The sequence below is a fragment of the Phyllobates terribilis genome, unplaced genomic scaffold (assembly GCF_046119375.1).
Source record: "Phyllobates terribilis strain yellow unplaced genomic scaffold, ASM4611937v1 Scaffold_11__3_contigs__length_659146591, whole genome shotgun sequence".
NCBI classification, from domain to species: domain Eukaryota; kingdom Metazoa; phylum Chordata; class Amphibia; order Anura; family Dendrobatidae; genus Phyllobates; species Phyllobates terribilis.
Genome location: NW_027362771.1, coordinates 27,616,402 through 27,636,135, shown reverse-complemented (window position 1 = coordinate 27,636,135; position 19,734 = coordinate 27,616,402). Strand labels below are relative to the sequence as shown.

The window sequence follows — 19,734 nt, the reverse complement described above, 5'->3', positions numbered from 1 at the left end:
ATAGAAGTTCTCTCTAATTGTTTTTAGTACGTGATGTGCAATATTGTCATTTTGGCGCTACTTGCTAACCGAGGAGACTATACCTCGTTTGTACCCCAAAATCTAGAATGTTGGGGTCAGCAGCAGTCTAAAGAGATTTGAGACTCTATGGCCTCCATTGACGTAATTTGTTTTATAATCTATGACCCATTTTCACCTTTCCTGAAAAATAGAAATAATTATCAATTTATTTTGAAATAATAAAACTGTATGTTCCCAAATTTTTCTGCATTGATTTATAGGAAACCATACACAATAAATTCTTCACACATTGTTCCACTATATTTATTTTAGTTTTGATGGCTTTCTACGCAATTGCTATCATTTAAAATAACAAAGACTATGGGGCACAGTGTATACATGTGTAGTGAGGAAGCGTCAAAACAAAGAGATTAACAATGGCTCCAGGATTCCCAAACCAAATAATATGGAAAAAGATTGTGCAGCAGGAAGGAAATCTCGTTATATATGTGCATAATGTATTAACACTGCTTATACAAGTGCATAAAATGAAGACATTATCCAGATTCAAAATACAGACTGCAAATCAAGATGTGAAATATGTAAAAATAATAAAATAAGTTGTTCTCTAAAATATGAGAAGCAAATGCATGAGGCATTGATGCGAACACAGGGAGTGCAGCATTTTTAAAGACATTACGATGCTAAAATGATGCAAAGATTTTACTGCATGCACCACTGAGCCCAGTAAGACACATGCTTCTTGTCCAGCACAGTTTGTGGACATCTCTATTAGCATTAGAAATGCAAACTTCACTGGAGATACTATCATCATAAAAAAAAACAAATAATGATAATAAAAATATAATCAAACTTTAAAATGGTTTGGTTTCCCATGCCATTTAATCTCACCATATAATGGGGGAAGAGTATACAATAAGGAAGATTGTTTGCAAAGACATTAAATTTTTACTTATTTGTTGACCTTGGCATATGCAGAACTGTATGGGCAATGATGGCTAGCAATAGTCATTTTTCTATGCAAAATATCACTAGAAACCAACGTTCAGTCCACTACTACAATTGTTTTCCGCTACCCGCACAAGGAGTCTCTACATGTTACTGTACATCTCTATGCTGTAAATTTGGTGCAAAGTATCATTCACAATTCAATTTTTGGTTAATGATTTTGTATGGTTAGAAAAAAAAAGGCATGAAGCCTGGTAAAAAAAAACAAGTTATAATATGATATGGCCTTTTCCCTTCACAAAACTCTTTTGGCATTTTAAACTCTGGCATTTTCAAGCCCCAAAGCTTTCAGCTTCTTTTCTTCCAAGAGATACAACTTTTTCATTTTTCAATCCACGCAGTTGTATGAAGGTTTGTTTTTTCGAATTGCACCGTTCAATGTACTGTAAAATAGAAAAAAAAACAGTGCAATGAAATTGTGGAAAAAATGCAATTCCTCAACTGTTTTTTTTTTAACAGCATTCTGCAAATATCATGCTGTAAAAATGATATAGGAGCATAATTCCCCAGGTCAGTGCACTGAATCATTACCCAAAAATTTTTAGGTTTTAATTAAGTGGTAAAAAAATTTGGGAACTCAAAAAAAAAAAAAATTGTGGTGTATTGCCATGTTCTGAGACCTGTACAATTACATTTTTGGCCAATGGAGCTGTGTGAGGGCTTGTTTTCTGTGTAGCAAGCTCATGTTTTTATTGATACCATTTTGAGGTAGATATAATGCCTTGCTACTTATAGCATTTTTTTGCTGTGTTTTGGTGACTAACCCAATTTTGCCAGTTCGATTTTCTTTCTTTGTAGGGCATTTACAAATTGTGTTAATACTTTTTTTGTACTTTGATAGAATGGATGTTAAATGGATGCAACAATATCAAAAATGTTTTTTTTTATTATTATTTTTTATTGGGTGGAAAAAGGAATTGTAATTTTTTTCCAATATTTTAAATTTTCTTTTCTATATTTATATAAATATATTTTTTTTCTTTATTTTATGGTTTTCTTAGGGCACTAGAACATGTGATTGTCCGAACGCTTATCCTACAGTATATACCGTAATACCAAAATATTACAATATATAGTAAAAATCATGGTCTCCTATGTATGCCAGCCACAGATTGGTCTTCACAAGCATACCATAGCTACAGACATGGGGTCCTCACCAGACCCCTTGCTACCATAGTAACACATCAGCACAGCAGGGGGCTGAGTCCAACTCCATTTCTTGGTGTTAGAAGGTGAATAACACAGCCAGTGTTTGCCAACAATGATGCAGGGTCTGGGGGAATCCCACACATCATACCAGTATGTCTTATGTTTGGAAGGAGTCAAATGAATATCAGACCCCAGCATTTTCACCAAAAAAAGTCTGTTTCAAGATGCTAACACGAAACGCCATCCAAAAAAGTAGTGCATTAAGTTAGTCTTAGTTATGTTCACATCTACAGTATTCATTACACTATAAGAGCAGAACAAAAAAAACTTATGGCAGTTCAAAGAACTTATGTAATATGTTTTATCAGAGAATCCACTTCTTTCTCCACATATGAACCACTTCTCTGAATGAATTAGGTGAGGAGCAAAGTGACGTGCACCACACCATACATCTTACTCCAGTCAATAACAGGAGTAAGATTTGTTTTATAAGAAACTCCACCGCTCTTTATGAATTTGATAAGTAGGGGTTGCCATGCGCAGTAACCCCTCATTCCAACCCAGCTCTCCCTACTTTGTTTGAGCTGGGCGAAAATGATGTGAAAATGATAAAATTCACAACATTTTTTCACAGTATCGCATTGTGCAAAAATTTTGCAACTTTTCAATTTTTGTTTCTGGTGAAAAAGCTTTGATGAATCAAGGCCAAAGACTCCCAGCTGTTCAAGTGATCAAACTATAGTTGCTTACTTGAAAAGGGAAGCAAAGGAGCAGAGTGAGGCAACAGGTAGAGAGTACCAACATAGATGGTGTTGCTACCTTCTAGTAAATGTTTTGCCTAACCAAAACTATATTGAAAACTACACTGCCCAGCCTTACAATGTCCTCCATTCTGCTACTGAACATTTGCTACAAAGAGACAGCATAGACAGAAGAGGAATCCCTTATGGCTCTGGGTGCAATGTATAGGAGAAATCATAGCAGCTAGTTTCCACCCACTAGCTCAGAGACAACTGAAAATTAGAGATACCTTACAGAGGACAAAAATAGCGATACTGCAGGATACCAGTCATATAATCACCAGTAATTATAGACACATTTTAGTCCACATATTTTGAAAGTTTAAAAAAATTAATAGGGGGCATTCCTACTAAAATCTTCTATTCTTGAAAATAATTATCACTCTGAATTCTTAAGTTATTCGTAGCAGGACAAATTGCTGCATCCCAGTGCAATAATATGTATAAAAAGTGAATTTATGAGAAAATGAAAGTCCTCATTGAACTTTTAATGTTCTTGTTTATTAAAGCTAGCATGATATAATAGGATGGCTGTTAAAACCATATTTTAGATTGATAGCAGAATTAAAAGAGAGAACCATGTAGAGAAGACAAGCTTTCTAATATGTGTACGCAGTGTTTACCATTATCAGTAGTAGCAGCAACCAGTAATATCAGTGTAAAAGAAGACAGCAAAATCTTCTAGCAGCATATTTAATCTCACTGAGTGTGAGCTTTATTATTTATTGGTCTGGAGATTCATGCAATGGGGTTTCTTTCTAAGAAAAGAAGAAGGAAGAGAAATATTAACCATTACATATAATAAATTGGTTACTTTGTCCCACTGAGAGTCCTAGGAGGTTTTTAGATGACTTTTTATTTACAGAAGATGTGTAATTGCCTGACAAGAACACTGGGGCAATGAGATATGAGCCGAGACGCCTTTAAATCACCAGCTGCTGAAGGAAACCATATTAACCTAGCAAGTACATTATGCACTTCTCAAGCTTTGTTCACTCAACTACAGTCTCTAAAAACTACTTCTGAAACTGTCAAGTACTTTAAAATAGACCTTGTTTATCTCTGCTTCTTATGGACTATGAACACATCAAGTAGTCATTCTATAAGATGATATCTCCCAAAGGAGAAAAAATAATCATCCCCTAATGATCGTCTCATGCTGAATGTAGGAAGTGTTATAGAGGGCAAGTTGCACATTTAATCAGGTTAATAAAATGCTATAATGAGACAATACAATATAAAACAATGCTAAATCTCGTAAAAGATGCATTAAATTACATATTGATTTTAACAAAATATCATAAACCTCTTTAATAGTGATGAGCGAGCACTAAAATGCTCGGGTACTCGTTGCTCGGGTCGAGCAAATTGGAATGCTCGAGTGCTCGGTCTGAGTAACGAGCCCAATATAAGTCTATGGGAAACACGAGCACTTTTCTTGCGGCCACCCCACCCCGGCGGTCTGCAGAGGGCCTAAATATTGCCCAAATCGATGGGAACAGTGCTCAAATGACATGAGAACAGCATAGGGAAGACCCCTGGAAGCATTTCTGACTCGCAGGTCACTGCTGTCAACAACATTGTCAGAGTATTACACCACTTTTACGGACTCACAATAAAACATACAAAAACAAAACCAAAATGGATTTTCCTGGGAAATATGTTAATGAGCATCCTTTCCATGACATGTACAATGTATATAAAGCAAAATAAATAACAAAACCAAAAATACTCCTCCACACCTCGGGCTATGTTCACACGTAGCGTTTTTGATGCGTTTTTGCACTGCTTTCAACCAAGACAAATGCATTCACCGGGAAATCTCATTTTAACATTTTACAACCTTATCTGGCCATGTGGTATGTAACATGGGAACAGCATGGGGAAGACTCCTGGAAGCATCTCTGACTCCCAGGGCACTGCCTAAAACTGTGATCTTCTCATCAGATGTGATCCTATATTACTGCGGTAATAATACAGACATTTTTGGTAACGTGACAAATCTTAAACTCCTTTTAAAATGGGCAAGGTGTTGTGTGTCAAGGGACAGGGAAGTGGACGCTATGGTGATGGTGAGTGCGAGTGCACGCAGAGGCCGTGGGCAAGATGAAACTGTGCCTGCTGAGGGAGCACAACAAACAGGCACGTCATGTCGAACTACCTTCCTGTCCCAATTTCTAGGGGGCCGAGGAACAGCACGATTGAAACCAGAGCAGTGTAAAAAGGTTGTTGGTTGGATAGCAGATAATGGTTCCATCACTTTGCCACCACCACCACCCTGTGTCCCACATGGTCCAGTCTCAGTAGATGTGAGTCTGGATCACATTATTATTATTACTTTATCGCCATTTATTCCATGGCACTTTACATGTGAAAAAGGGGTATACATCGCAAAAACAATTACAATAATCTTGAACAAAAATGTGACAGCGACTGGTACAGGAAAGGAGAGGACCTTGCCTGCGAGGGCTCACAGTCTACAAGGCATGGGGGAGGATACATTAGGTGAGGATAGAGTTGGTCTTGCAGCGGTATTGTGGAGCGAGGGTTACTGCAGGTTAAGAGTGCAGTAGAGAAGGAGATCTTGTAAGGATCGGAGGTTGCGTGCAGGTAAGTACCGGGAGACTAGGTCACAGATGTAGGGAGGAGACAGGTTGTGGATAGCTCTGCATTCCAAGGTTAGGGTTTTGAACTGGAGTCTTTGGGTAATAGAGAGCCAGTGAAGGGATTGACAGAGAGGAGAGGCCAGGGAATAGCGAGGGGACAGGTGGATTAGCTGGGCAACAGAGTTTAGGATACATCAGAGGAATGTGAGAGTGTTAGAAGGGAGGCCACAGAGCATGAGGTTGCAGTCATCGAGAAGGGAGATGATCAGCACATGCACTAGTGTTTTTGCAGATTCGTGGTTAAGGAATGTGCGGATCCAGGAGATGTTTTTTACTTGGAGTCGGCATCTTCCTCACCCTGATACTCCTTCCTCCCACCATTCCAAGTGCCCTGAGACAACTGATCCCACACTTGGACACTTCAAAGAGCTGTTTTGTTCATCTTTCCATTTATAAATTCTGGCCTCTTGCTCGGTCCGCTCGGAATTGGAAAGAGCTTGGATATGTGATTTGAAGGAGAGATTAGAGTCCAGGGTTACCCCAAGAGCTGCTCACTTTTCCATCGATAAATTTGGGCCTCTTGACCTGCCAGCTTTGAGCAGGGTAATAGAAAATCACATGTAGCAATTTGAGGAGCCATGGTTACCCGAAGGTGACGGTGGGAAAGTGCAAATACTGTCGCAAGAGGTGGATAATGATGAGACACAATGGACAGAAAGTCAGGAGAAGAACCAGGGTGTGGAAGTGGAAAATGAAGCAGTGGACAATTAAGTCACTAACTCAACCCGACAAGGGGACATGCAGAGCAAGGACAGCAGCACACAGGGGGAGAGAGGTGTAGCACCACAAGAGGCAGGAACAAGCAGTGTGGTAGCCACAGACACAAGGCGGGCAACTGCTCCCCGGACCACCAACACGACGGAAGTTGCCAGCACAACTGTTAGGTCTTCCCAAGTCTGGTTCTTTTTTAAAGACTGTTTAGATAACCCCAAAAAGGCCATTTGCAACATCTGCCAGGCCAGCATCAGCAAGAGCACCAAAACTACCAGCCTGACCACCACCAGCATGCTCAGGCACATGACAGCAATACACCTGACTAGCTGGGCCGAACACAAAGGTCCAGAAACCTTGTCTGCGGGTGACACCACTGCCTCTTCCAATCCCCTGTCCATGGCGCATGCGAAGATGCCTCCCGTCCTGCACCTGTCATTGCAGACTTGAAACCATCACCATCCACGTCCATGTCCCTTTGCAGCATTCAGTTGTCCCTACTACAGTCCTTGGAATGCAAGTGCAAGTATGCAACCAGCCACCCACCCAGCCACAGGCCGCAATACTAAACTGCCACATTTCTGGACTGCTTGCACTTGAAATGTTGCCTTTTAGGCTCGTGTAGGCGGAAGCATTCCACAACCTTATGGCGGCGGTGGCCGGGTGTCTCCCGGTATCGTCTCCGCCTCCACAAGCGGAAGTCTCAGAACATTACCCGTGTCCTCCCCAGTGCACTTAAGTGGGAAGGACAACAAGGACAACATTTTCAAGAATTTTGTATGTTCTCTCCGTGTGTTTCCCCCTCAGGAAAAAAGCAGCCACACACTTTTCTTAGCCAGGGCTGCTTCTCAGCAGAGTTGGACGGGCCCAACAGAGAATCCTCGGGTGGGCCCTAGCTTCTCCATGAGGAAAGTTCATGACAGCGCAAACTTTGCAGCTGCCATGGGGCTCTTGAGCAGGGGAGAAAGCTGAGCCCTCAGAATTAAATCCTCTGATGCGCCCAATGTTTTTCAGTCTGACACTGCTTCTCGGTGAGAGTTGAATTTCACCATAGCCATATTCTTTAGCTCAGTGAAAGGACTGGTGTAGCGCCCCGAGGGTTCGGCCGCTACAGGGGTATTGCACCTCTGCCAGAGCCAGAGGTGTGATATTCCACTCCCGAGTAAGGATGGAGTATGGACCAGGGCTCAGTTAGCTGCATGCATCACACACACCCCAATTCCAGGGGACATTTCAATGGTGCTCCCATTTATACAGTAATGCAAGCACGACAGACCATGTCCCTGGCTGGAGTGGGGAGGGGGGAGGAAAACCTAGTGATGTAGGAGCAGAAGGGGACGGTTTCTGTAGCATAGGAAGGAGCTCATTGGGTGCTGGTCACCTGAGCTCACAGTCAGAGGGGAGGTATAAAAGGTGGGCACCATCTTAGATCAGGGTTCAGTCAGTTCAGAGTGAGAGGAGAAGACAGGGAGCGGAGGCTCTGTAGGAGCTCTGCTCAAAGGCAGGCCTAGGGTGAAGGCCGGAGCCTGGGAGGAGAAGGAGAAGTAGGCCTGGAGAAGAGGCCGAGGGAAGGAGGAGAAGAAGGAACAGGAAAGGAGGAAAAGTGACAGAGAAACAGAAGGGCTCAGAAACAAGAAGGCAGAAGGGACCCTAAGGACCAACGTGAAATCGGGTGACGGGTCAGGCAAGAAAAGGGTACCGGATCCAAAATTGGTGGAGGTAAATTATCCCTCAGCCAAGAACCGGAGGTCGTGATCATCACTTGGTGCGACCCCCTGCTAAACATTGCTAGGAAGGCACCATATAGGATAGCGGGAAACGGGGCCCATGTTTACCCGCATAGATCCGCGGCAGCTGGACAAAAGCTTGGTCACTGGTGAGGCACGAGCCAGAGGAAGGATAGAAGGGAGTCCTGTGCTATACTCCTGAATTGCCTGGGGGTTGACCGAGCCCCTCACCTGGTGGACGCAGCACGGCTCGGGCAGTCATTACCTGTACAGAAGTGACTTGGACTATATGAACTGTGAGTAAAATACCCTGGACTGCAACACGTTGTCTTTGCATTTCTTGCTGCGCCAGCACTACCGGTGCTGGGACGCCCTGCACTACAATCCCCACCATCTGCGCTCACTGCCCTGAGGCTATACTCTTCCCGTGGGGAGTTATACTATCTCAGCTGCACACACCATCAGCCTCAGTGGACTGCCTTGCAGCGGCGGTTCATAATAGCCGCAATCCACGGGTGGCGTAGTCTGACATTACCTAAAACTTATAAAGGACTGCCACTGGTCTGACCACCCTGAGCCACGGGACCGGGTCGCCACTACTACTCCCAGCATTGCCCTGAAGTCCGGTCCCGAGTGCCCCACGGCCCAGGGGGCGAGTCACTGGCATAAAGGGAAACCATATTTACTCCTGCTGTCATTTCTCCACCACCAGGTTCCACCCATTGTCACACACGGCCATGAGTGGCTGTATGTTCAGCGACGAGAGCCACAGATCAAGCTGCTGTGTTACAGCTTTCTACAACTGTGCAGCGGTGGGCGGTTAGTCACCTAAGCATTAAGCATATTATCTTCAGCACAGCCTGTTGCCGCTTCGCCAAGGCAGTGCATCAGAGCTTCCAGCTTGTGACTGATGTGGTCATTTTGGAGATGGAGACTGAACTGGAGGAGGAGGTGCAGGAGCTAAACAATGTGATTACATTGAGGTTACATTGGCGAGTCTGGTTTTTATACTAAAGAAAGATCCTACTGTGTTTTTATTTTTTTTTTATGTCTCTTCAAATGTGTATTGGAGTGCGTCCTAATTTTTGGCAGCCATTGAAATTGTTGGATATGCAATAACAGTATTTGAAACACACGCCTTAATAATGGGAAGGGCAAGTCAAATAGATTCTATGTTCTAGAATATTAACTGTCTTATCTGAAATTCTTTTACGGGTGACGTATCGCAGTATGGATAGCATATTACACCGATCCAGCAAGGTATTATTGCCTTATACTGCATGCTTCTGGTGCTGCCCAAAAAAAATTTAAATCTATTCTATTCCCTATCGATAACGCTGTCAGATGCATTTACAATAGGAACAAGTGCTGCTGCTAAGTGGTATCATCACCAGCTACACATGAGTGTTCATTCTGGTCTCATAAATGTTTTCCACAGTCCATAACTTTATTTTTTTTTATTTCTTTGGCCTTATATACAAGTCACTACCCTGGAAAGAATATTTCTTAACATTTTTTCCATTTTAACTTGGTTTTTGTATGATTTTTTTTATTGTCAGTCCGCAAAAGTGACGTAATACTCTGACAACATTGTTCACAGATATGCTATTTGTCAGCGGCCAACTTAGAATAGGTTTGAACCCTCAACTGCAATACTTTAAATGGAGTGTAATATTTGACATGCTCACAATAATTGCTGGATTATTAGGGCAGCCAAATGGGATAATGTCTGATGGCCATGGTTTCAGGCAGTCGCCTAATAGTACGGTATTTGTCAGCGACCAAGTGTCAATTGGTTCAACAAAACACAGGTGGCTGATTATAAAAGGAGTGGAATATTTGGCACGCTCCACAAAATTTCTGCATTATTACGGCAGTCATATGGATCACGTGCGTCTGATCATTGAAAAAAGTTCCTCTGCTTCCACAATACAGTAATATGAATAAAACCCCCAAAAAATCTGGCTGTATTCTGCGAACAAGCATATGGAGTTTTAAAATGGTGTACACCGACACACTGCTACAATCTATAAATGGAGGACAATATTTTCCAAGTTCATTATAAATGGCTGGATTTGAACCACAGTTATATGTGATACGTCTGACAGAGAACCACGGTTTTAAATATCAGGCCTGTAATTTACTAATAGTATTCTACACAGAGACCTAGTGTGAATAGCTTGACCGACACACTGCAACAAAATGAAAATGGAAGAAATGGCTGATTTTGGAACACTCTTATAGGTGATATGTGTGACAGAGAACCACGGTTTTAAATAGCAGGCCTGTAATTTACTAATACTATTCTTCACAGACACCTAGTGTGAATAGCTTGACCGACACACTGCAACAGAATGGAAAAGGAGGCCAATATTTTCCACGTTCAGTTCAAATTTCTGTATTCTGCAGTGCTAAAAAGTAAATGGAGCAGAAAAATGGTGTACTCTGGATTGCTTTTTAAGCAAATAACCAGGATTAAGATAAAAAAAAAATTTGCCCTGGCCCCTGATATCTGGGGCTATGTCTAGAAATATCTGTAATTCTTACAGCAGCAGCAGACAGGACATTCAATGGACACTCTTACGCTATATGCACTGCAGTCTGCCACATACACTGCCTGCATTCCTAACACTGATTATATGCTGCTGGATTAATCCTCAGAAGGACTGTTAGTTCAGGTGGATATATATATATATATATATATATATATATATATATGTTGTGGAATACCTATACTAACAGGACATTCAATGGATCCTCTTGCACTATATACACTGCAGTCTGCCACATACCCTGCCTGCCTGCCTAACTCCTGCTATCACCATTGAATATATGCAGCTGGATTAGTCCTCAGAAGGACTGTTAGTTCAGTTGGATATACTGTATATATATATATATATATATATATATATATATTGTGGAATACCTATACTAGCTATAAACAAGCAAATCTCTCCCTGACACAGCAGTACTTCTCCCTACTCTGCCTGATTCCGGGGTAGACTGTGACAAGCATAGCGACGCCAGGTCCTATATAGACCTTATGACGCTGTACGGCCAGCCAATCACTGTAATGCCCACAACCAACATGGCTATGGCATAACACTGCGTGGCAGGCAATCCCTGCATGTTAATTGGCTCACTAAAGAGCGGCAAACATGCAGGGAGGGGACCCGAGTTCCCGCCCGAGCAACCTGGAAATACTCGAAGAGCGCCAAGCTTGTCGAGCACCGTGATGCTCGGGTGAGTACCGAGCATTGGCGAGCACGTTCGCTCATCACTACTCTTTAACAAGCTGCATTTTAAGAATAAAGTATGTTTATAGCAGTACTAGTCAGAAGTTTGGACACATCTGTTCATGCAATGGTTTTCCTTGTTCTTATGGGATGTGCACATTGTAAGTTCAGACAGAAGGCAGTAAAACAGCGAGATAATACATATGGAAACGAGGAGTATAAAAACAGTGGTGAAACAACCAGAATATTCAGTATGTTAAACTTTAGATTTTTCAAAGTACTCCCCTTTTACACTGATGACAGCATTACATATGGTAGGGAATCTCTCAAATAGCTTTATGAGATAATCACATAGAATGGCTTTCCAATAATTGTAAAGGCATTCCCAAAGGTGCTCAGCACTTCATGGCTGCTTTGTCTTAACTCTGTGGTCCAGCTCATACCAAACCATCTGAATTTGGTTGAGGGCAGGTGATTGTGGTGGCCATGTCATCTGTTGCAGCAACTCATTCCTATTCTTCTTTGCGATGTAGCTCTTAATTACCCTGGAAGCTTGTTTTGGGTATTTGTCCTGTTACAACACAAAAGTTGGCAACCAGATGGGATGGCATGTTGTTACAGATGAATTTGGAATAAATCACCAACAGTGTCAGCAGCAAAGCATCCCAACACCATCACAACTCCTCCTCCATGTTTCACAGTGGGCACCACACATCTGCTCACATTTTCATTTAAATAAATCACAAAATTCATATAAATAATCTAGAAAAACAGAGTGGGGTCCCCCCATTTTTGACAACCAGCCAAGCTAAAGCAGACAGCTGGGGGCTGGTATTCTCAGATTGGGAAGATGCCATGAATATTGGCTCTCCCCAGCCTAAAAATAGCAGCCCACAGCCACCCCAGAAAATTGTTACATGCTCCAATTCTGGTGCTTTGCCCACTTGCTTTGGTGCGGTGGCAAGTGGGGTAATATTTTTGGGGTTGATGTCAGCTGATATCAAAACCACAGGTTAATAATGGAGAGGCATCTGTAAGATGCCCCCATTACTAACCCCATAGTGATGATTAAATAAAGAGACACACTAAAAATAGTCCTTTAATTGAAATAAACACACATACTCCTAAATTTGAAATAAAAACTTCCTACCCTCTTTCATCTATTTATATTTGTAAATTAAAAAATAATAAAGCACCATATTCCTCACCTTTCTACCGATTGATAATCCATTAATGGCCATGTCCCACGATGATCCGGAATGTTTGGAGAGCAGTTACATCAGTGATGCAACCGCTCTTGACGCCAGCCGGCTCATACTGAGCAAAGTGTGAGAAGCGCTGCCCGCATGTGACCGACGGTAATCCATTAAATTTTCATTTAATTTTCACTATGTTTTAGAAATGGGGGCATCTTATAGATGTCTATTTGTACCTGGCTGGACACAACAATATAGGAAAGCCCTTTTTTTCTTAATTATTTCACGAATTTCACGAAATAATTAAAAAAATGAAATACGTGGGGCTTCGCCCTATTTTTGTGTCCAGCCAGGTACAACTAGGCAGCTGGGGGCTGGAATCTGCAGCGCAGGGAGGCCCAAGCTTTCTGCCCCCCCCCCCCGCTGCAAATTGCAGTCCGCAGCCATCCCGGAAAATGGCGCATTCATAGAAGCGCCATCTTCTGGCGCTGTACCCAACTCATTCAGGGCCCTGGTGCGGTGGCTCACTGGGTAATAAAGGGGTTAGGGCCAGCTTGGCATTATCAGCTGGCCCTAAGCCCGAAATTCATGGGGTCACGCCAATATTAGACATGACCGCCATGAATTTCTAGTAAAGTATTTAAAAAAAAACACAACACCCAGAATAAAGTCCTTTAATTGAAATAAACACACAATTCTTTATTGTTCTAAACTAAACCATACTTACCATCACGCCAATTCCAGCTGAAGCCAACAATCTCCTGCAATAAATGAAAAATAATAAACCAACCTCATCCTTACCTTTCCATGGCTCCCACGACAGCTTCAGCTTTGCTACATCGAGATGACAGGCTGGACCTGCAGAACGCTGCCATTCAGCCTGTCATCCCGCAGACACTGAGAAGCGCAGGCATGCTTGCGCTCCTCAGTGTCAGGTTGTGACGGCATCCAGATGAGCCGAGTCTCTCACGCTCATCGCATGCACAGGAGAATTCTCCCACGCTGTCAGTGACGTGCATGAGGTGAGCTGAGTTCATTCTCGGCTCATCTGGATGCCGTCACAGCCAGACACTGAGGAGCGCAAGCATGCCTGCGCGTCTCAGTGTCTGCCTGCGGCATGACAGGCTGAATGGCAGCGTTCTGCTGCGGTCCAGCCTGTCATCTTGATGTAGCAGAGCTGAAGCTGTCCTGGGAACCATGGGAAGGTAAGGATGATGTTGCTTTATTATTTTATTTTTATTGCAGGAGATCGTTGGCTTCAGCTGGAATGGGCGTGACGGTAAGTATGGTTTAATTTAGAGCAATAAAAAATTGTGTGTTTATTTCAATTAAAGGACTTTATTCTGGGTGTTTGTGTTTTTTTTAACTTTGACTATGGGGTTAGTAATGGGGGTGTCTTATAGACGCCTCTCCATTACTAACCTAGGCTTGATGTCAGCTGGCATTATAAGCTGACATAAACCCCAACCCTATTACCCCACTGCCACCGCTACAGGGCAGTGGTAAGAGCGAGGCTAAGTGCCAGAATTGGAACATCCTATGGATGCGCCATTTCTGGGGCGGCTGACGGCTGGTGTTTCTAGCCTGGGAGGGGGCCAATATTCATGGCACCCTTCCTGGGCTATTAATATCAGCCCCCATCTGTCTGTCTAGCCTTTGCTAGCTATTAAAATAGGGGGGACCCCACGTAATTTTTTTTGGGGTCCCCCATTTTAATAGCTAGTAAAGGCTAGGTATTCAGCTGGGGGCTGATATTAGTAGCCTGGGAAGCTCCGTGGGTATTACCCCCTTCCCAGGCTTCAAACATCTGCCCCAGCCGTCTGCTTAACCTCCACTAGAGACTAAAATTAGGGGGAACCCCACGCCAATTTTTTTTAAAATAAATCCTTTATTTTAACACTAAATGACAAGTACAGTAAGCAACACTGTCACTGTACTTCTTATATATGTGACTGACATGTTTCTATCTATCTAATCTATGTGTGATTCTCTATTCTTTCTATTCTAAATTGTCGGGTACAGATGCTGAATTGCCGGCCGGCTTTTTTAAAGAGACGGTGCTTGAAAACACTAATATTTTTTTAAATAAATCGTTTACACTAAATGACAAGTACAGTATGCAACACTGTCACTGTACTTCATATATATGTGACTGACATGTTTCTATCTATCTAATCTATGTGTGATTCTCTATTCTTTCTATTCTAAATTGTCGGGTACAGATGCTGAATTGCCGGCCGGCTTTTTTAAAGAGATGGTGCATGAAAACACTAATATTTTGCTTAAATAAATCCTTTACACTAAATGACAAGTACAGTAAGCAACACTGTCACTGTACTTCATATATATGTGACTGACATGTTTCTATCTATCTAATCTATGTGTGATGCTCTATTCTTTCTGTTATAAATTGTCGGGTACCGGTGTATGCCGCTGCTGAATTGCCGGCTTTTCATGTTTCACTGTGAGCACTGTTCCCATCGATTTGGGCAACCACCTCCCCCAATACATTCTACATTATTGTTAGTTGTTTTCCTTCATGTAGAATTAACCTACAAGGAAAGAAAGGGTTTATTTTCATTCCGATATTTGTGTCCCATTGACTTGCATTGGTTTCCGGTATCGGAATCGGCGATATCCGATACTTTTTGAGTATCGGCCCGATCCAATCCGATCCGATATTTCCTGATATCGGAAGGTATTGCTCAACACTAGTCAGAGGTTGATATAACCACTTTATATGTATAACAATTATTTTGACAGGGGGTTAGCAACAATGGTAATAAACAGTAACTTGAAATAACAATTAGAAGTATTTTCAGTGAGTAACAGTAAAGTTTTTTGCAAAAATGTGATGCACCCAGTCGTGGGAGTCACCACATGAGTTCTCTTTATATGGCACTAGCGGGGGTCACCGGTTCCTCCCGCTAGGCTACAAGACTCTTCCGGATGAAGTCTGTCAGATCCCATTTAGCCTTCCACACACCAACCGGCCCCCACCCAACCTGAGATCCTAACCCCAACTGTCTCCGATGCCGTGTGTGAGAATCGGAAGTGATGGCTCAGTTCACTTGCGCAATCCATCCGCGTTCCTCTCTCAGCTCTTCTCTGCTTGACCGTCAACAGTAGTCTCTCACGCTTGGGTAAGGGGGTCCAGACTTTGGCTCTTGACAGGCGGCGTTGGATCCCGGGAACTTACTCAGTGTGGGGCGCTGGTCCTGGCTAGGACCAATATGCGCAGGGCTCAGGGCGCTTCTGTGAGGAGTCTGAAGCCTCTCAGGCGATGTCCAACTCTGGTGCAGCGCAGGCCTCTTGTTGAGGCCTGTTGCGCTGGGCTCTGCTGCCCCTCTGGAGCACGTCTGCTTATATCTGCCTATATTTTGGCAGGCTGGACTTTTATATCCAGGAAATCCTTCCTGGAGGTCACCTGATCAGGTCCAGCATCTGAATTTGCTCCCCCTTCCACTCTTCTAGCATAACTTGGTTCCGCTTGCTTTCGTCTGACCAGCAGTTGGCAATCCTTCCTCATCTCTGGCACATCCTGCAAGAATCCTCCTTCTGGTTCATTGCTCGGTTCATTGCTCTTTACCATACTTGCCTCCACACGTGTTCCCTCATGGTTTTGTAGCCTTCAGTCTAAATATACAATACACACATTCCAATGAGAACAAGGAAAACCATTGCATGTGTTCAAATTTTTGACCTGTTTTGTATATACAGTTATGGCCGACAGTGTTGGCACCCTTGAAATTGTTCCAGAAAATGAAGTATTTCTAACAGAAAATTATTGAAATTCACTAGTGATAAGCGAGCGTGCTTGCAACTACGCATAACTCGTACATATATCGCGGGTGCTCGAGCGCTATGCTTCACGGCTGTTAAACAGCTAATAAACATGGGATTGCCTGCTATACAGTACATGGTAATGCTGTAGCCATGTTGGCTACTGATGTTACTGTGATTAACCGGTCGCTAGTAAAAAGTTAAAGATTATTCTTGACTGGGGAGCTGGGACTCCAAACATCCATCTAACTTGGAATGAAGCCAGCAAAGACTGCATGTGCCTGGAGAGTATAAATAGCCCCAACACAGGCTGTGGTCCAACAGAGAGGGAAACCGACCACACAGCCAGAGGTCACCTGATCAAGCTGTTGGGAGAAATCACCCTTCCATAATGAGAGAAATTATGTCCACTTGCCTTTTTTTCTATGTTTTTTTGTGTTGTTCCAATACACACAAAGGAAATAAACATGTGTATAACAAATCATATGTAATTGCAATAATTTTCTTGGAGAAATACTTCATTTTCTGGAACAATTTCAAGGGTGCCAAAACTTTCGGCTATGACTGTATAAATTCTACAAGATTACATTTCAATTAGTAATTTATGTGACACATAATTTATTTTTTCACATTGCTGTACAGTTTATTTATACTGAATCTTTCTGCTGGATATCACATCCCAAACTGGGCAAAGCTGTAACTGAAAAAGACCTTGGTGTATTGGTGGACGACAAGCTCACGTTTGGTGGCCAGTGTCAGGCTGCTGCTACAAAGGCAAATAAAATAATGGAATGCATTAAAAGAGGCATAGATGCTCATGAGGAGAACATAATTTTTCCTCTATACAAGTCACTAGTGCGACCACACTTAGAATACTGTGTACAGTTCTGGTCTCCGATGTATAAGAAAGACATAGCTGAACTAGAGCGGGTGCAGAGAAGAGCGACCAAGGTTATTAGGGTACTTGGGGGTCTGCAATACCAAGACAGGTTATTACACTTGGGGTTATTTAGTTTGGAAAAACGGAGGCTTAGGGGTGATCTTATTACTATGTACAAGTATATAAGGGGACAGTACAAAGACCTTTCTATTGATCTTTTTATTCTGAGACCAGAGACGGGGACAAGGGGGCATCTTCTACGTCCGGAGGAAAGAAGGTTTAATCATAATCACAGACGGGGATTCTTTACTGTAAGAGCAGTGAGACTATGGAACTCTTTGCCACATGATGTTGAAATGAGTGATTCATTACTAAAATTTAAGAAGGATATGGATGACTTTCTTGAAAAGTATAATATTACAGGTTATATATATACTAGATTCCTTGATAAGGCGTTGATCCAGGGAACTAGTCTGATTGCCGTATGTGGAATCAGGAAGGAATTTTTTTCCCCAATGTGGAGCTCAGTGTTTGCCACATGTTTTTTTTTGCCTTCCTCTGTATCAACATATTAGGCTATGGGTTGAACTAGATGGACTTGGTCTTCCTTCAACCTTAAAAACTATGTTACTATGTTACTTTTTATAATGAAGAACTGAAATAAATTAACTTTTTGATGATATTCTAATTTAGTGAGATGCACCTTTAATTTGCCTCATCAATACGATTATGGTGATACCCAAACTGTCCAGTGTTTTACTATTTTAGTGGTGAAAAAAGAAGTTTGGAAAAAACATTTTTTTGGGTTGGGTCACCATTTTCTGACAACCATAACATTTTTATTTTTCTGTTGATGAAGCTGTGTGATGACTTATTTTTGCAGGACAAGACAATGACTTTATGAGTACCATTTTGGGATAGATGTGCCTTCTGATCGCTTGTTACAGCCTTTTTTGTTGAATTGAGGCAACAAAAAAATTAATTTTGGCGCTCTTGAATTTTTTTAGTTTACAGTTTTTTACCAATTGGATTAATTGTTTTTAAATATATTGATAGATCTGACTTTTCTGAACACGGCGATACCGCATATGTGTATTTTTTATATATCTTTATTTTCAATGGGGAAAAAGGGAAATAGCAAATAGCAGAAATCATGGTCTCCTTTGAAACCCGACCACAGAGTTTCAAAGGAGCTCCATAATAACAGGCACAAGGGTCATCAGCTGACCCTTAGCTGTCATGACAATCCATGCTCATGTCACACTGTAATATACAGCCACCACCTGCCATGTATGGGGCGGGCTCGCTGCGGGAACCCACTCCATACACCCTCTTCCGTCATGTACGGCAGATATCATGAAGGAGTTAACCTGTCTATATCATTGGTGTATGGTTGCCATTACTATTTCAAATACATTAATATTTAAATTCAATGAGCATATCTATGAATATATAATATACAGTACTTACCTTGTAATGTCTTTACATCCTGTTCCGTCCAGATGTGTCCGGATCCCAGAATTCCAAGCGGCGGAAGTTCGTCGACCGCCATATTGGGACACCCAAGTGATGGCTGTCTCAATATGGAAACTGCTGGTGGTACAAGCCTCTTGCGCGGTACCACCAGCAGAACACCGTCGCGAACACGCTGCACACGCCGCCGTCGGGATCAGCCGAATGATTCACTGACCGCCACCATCTTTGTACAGGAGGAGCGCATGCGCAGTTTTAATGTGACCGCCGCTATCTGTCTGCACAAAGATGGCGGGGTCTGATTTACTGCGCCGGGAGACAGCTCAAACGAGAGAACACATGAGGGAAGAAGACAGCAGAGGGGTGGAGAGAGAGAGCAGACAAGGAGGAGAGCACATGGGTACACAGGTCAAAGAAGAGATCACATGAGAGGAGAAGACAGAAGATGGGGGAGAGAGAAAGCGCACAGGGGGGAGACAGAGCACAGGGGGGAGACAGCTCAAACGGGACAGCACATGAGGGGAGAACACAGCACAGGAAGGAGAGAGACAGGTAGGTGGGTGAGCACATGGGGGGAGAGATTCTCAACCCTGAAAAGCCTGCCCCCATCGTAACATTACCGCGCTCCCAATGCGATAGCATCGGGCCTCCATCTAGTATAGTATAAGAGGCAAGGCAGAAAAGAATGCTGCACTCCATGAAGTGAATCCAGAGCTCATAATTTTCCATTCATAATACAGAAAAAGCTATATCTTTGTACCGTGTTAGCCAGTTGACAGAAAATACTATGATACCATGCCTGATGAAAATATCTTAGTAGTCTTAAAAGCTTGCTATTCGTTACAATCTTTTCAATTAGCCATTAAAAGGCATCAATTACTGAGGACTCTCAAATGTTTATATGTTTCCATTCATAATGTTCACTCAAGGTAAAAGCTTTAAGGCATGTTCACCATGAACTCAACTTCTCTAAACTCAGCAATCAGCTGTCATTCCCAGAGATGGCCTTTGCTGAGCACATTTCCCCTTATGTATTTTCATTATTGCAGCCATTCAAATGAATTGTGTTTCTCTTTGTGACCGG

At 42.5% G+C, this 19,734-nt stretch overlaps 1 long non-coding RNA gene across 1 annotated transcript in view; it reads right to left on the bottom strand.

Moving 5' to 3' along the window:
* Positions 1-824: 824 nt before the first annotated feature.
* Positions 825-19,734, bottom strand: part of LOC141164972 (uncharacterized) — a 123,353-nt gene continuing 104,443 nt past the window's right edge. The window contains exons 2-3 of the long non-coding RNA XR_012251007.1: positions 3,602-3,736; positions 825-1,412 (exon numbers count right to left, since the gene is read on the bottom strand). This is a non-coding gene — a long non-coding RNA (uncharacterized lncRNA). The remainder of the gene's footprint in view (positions 1,413-3,601; positions 3,737-19,734) is intronic.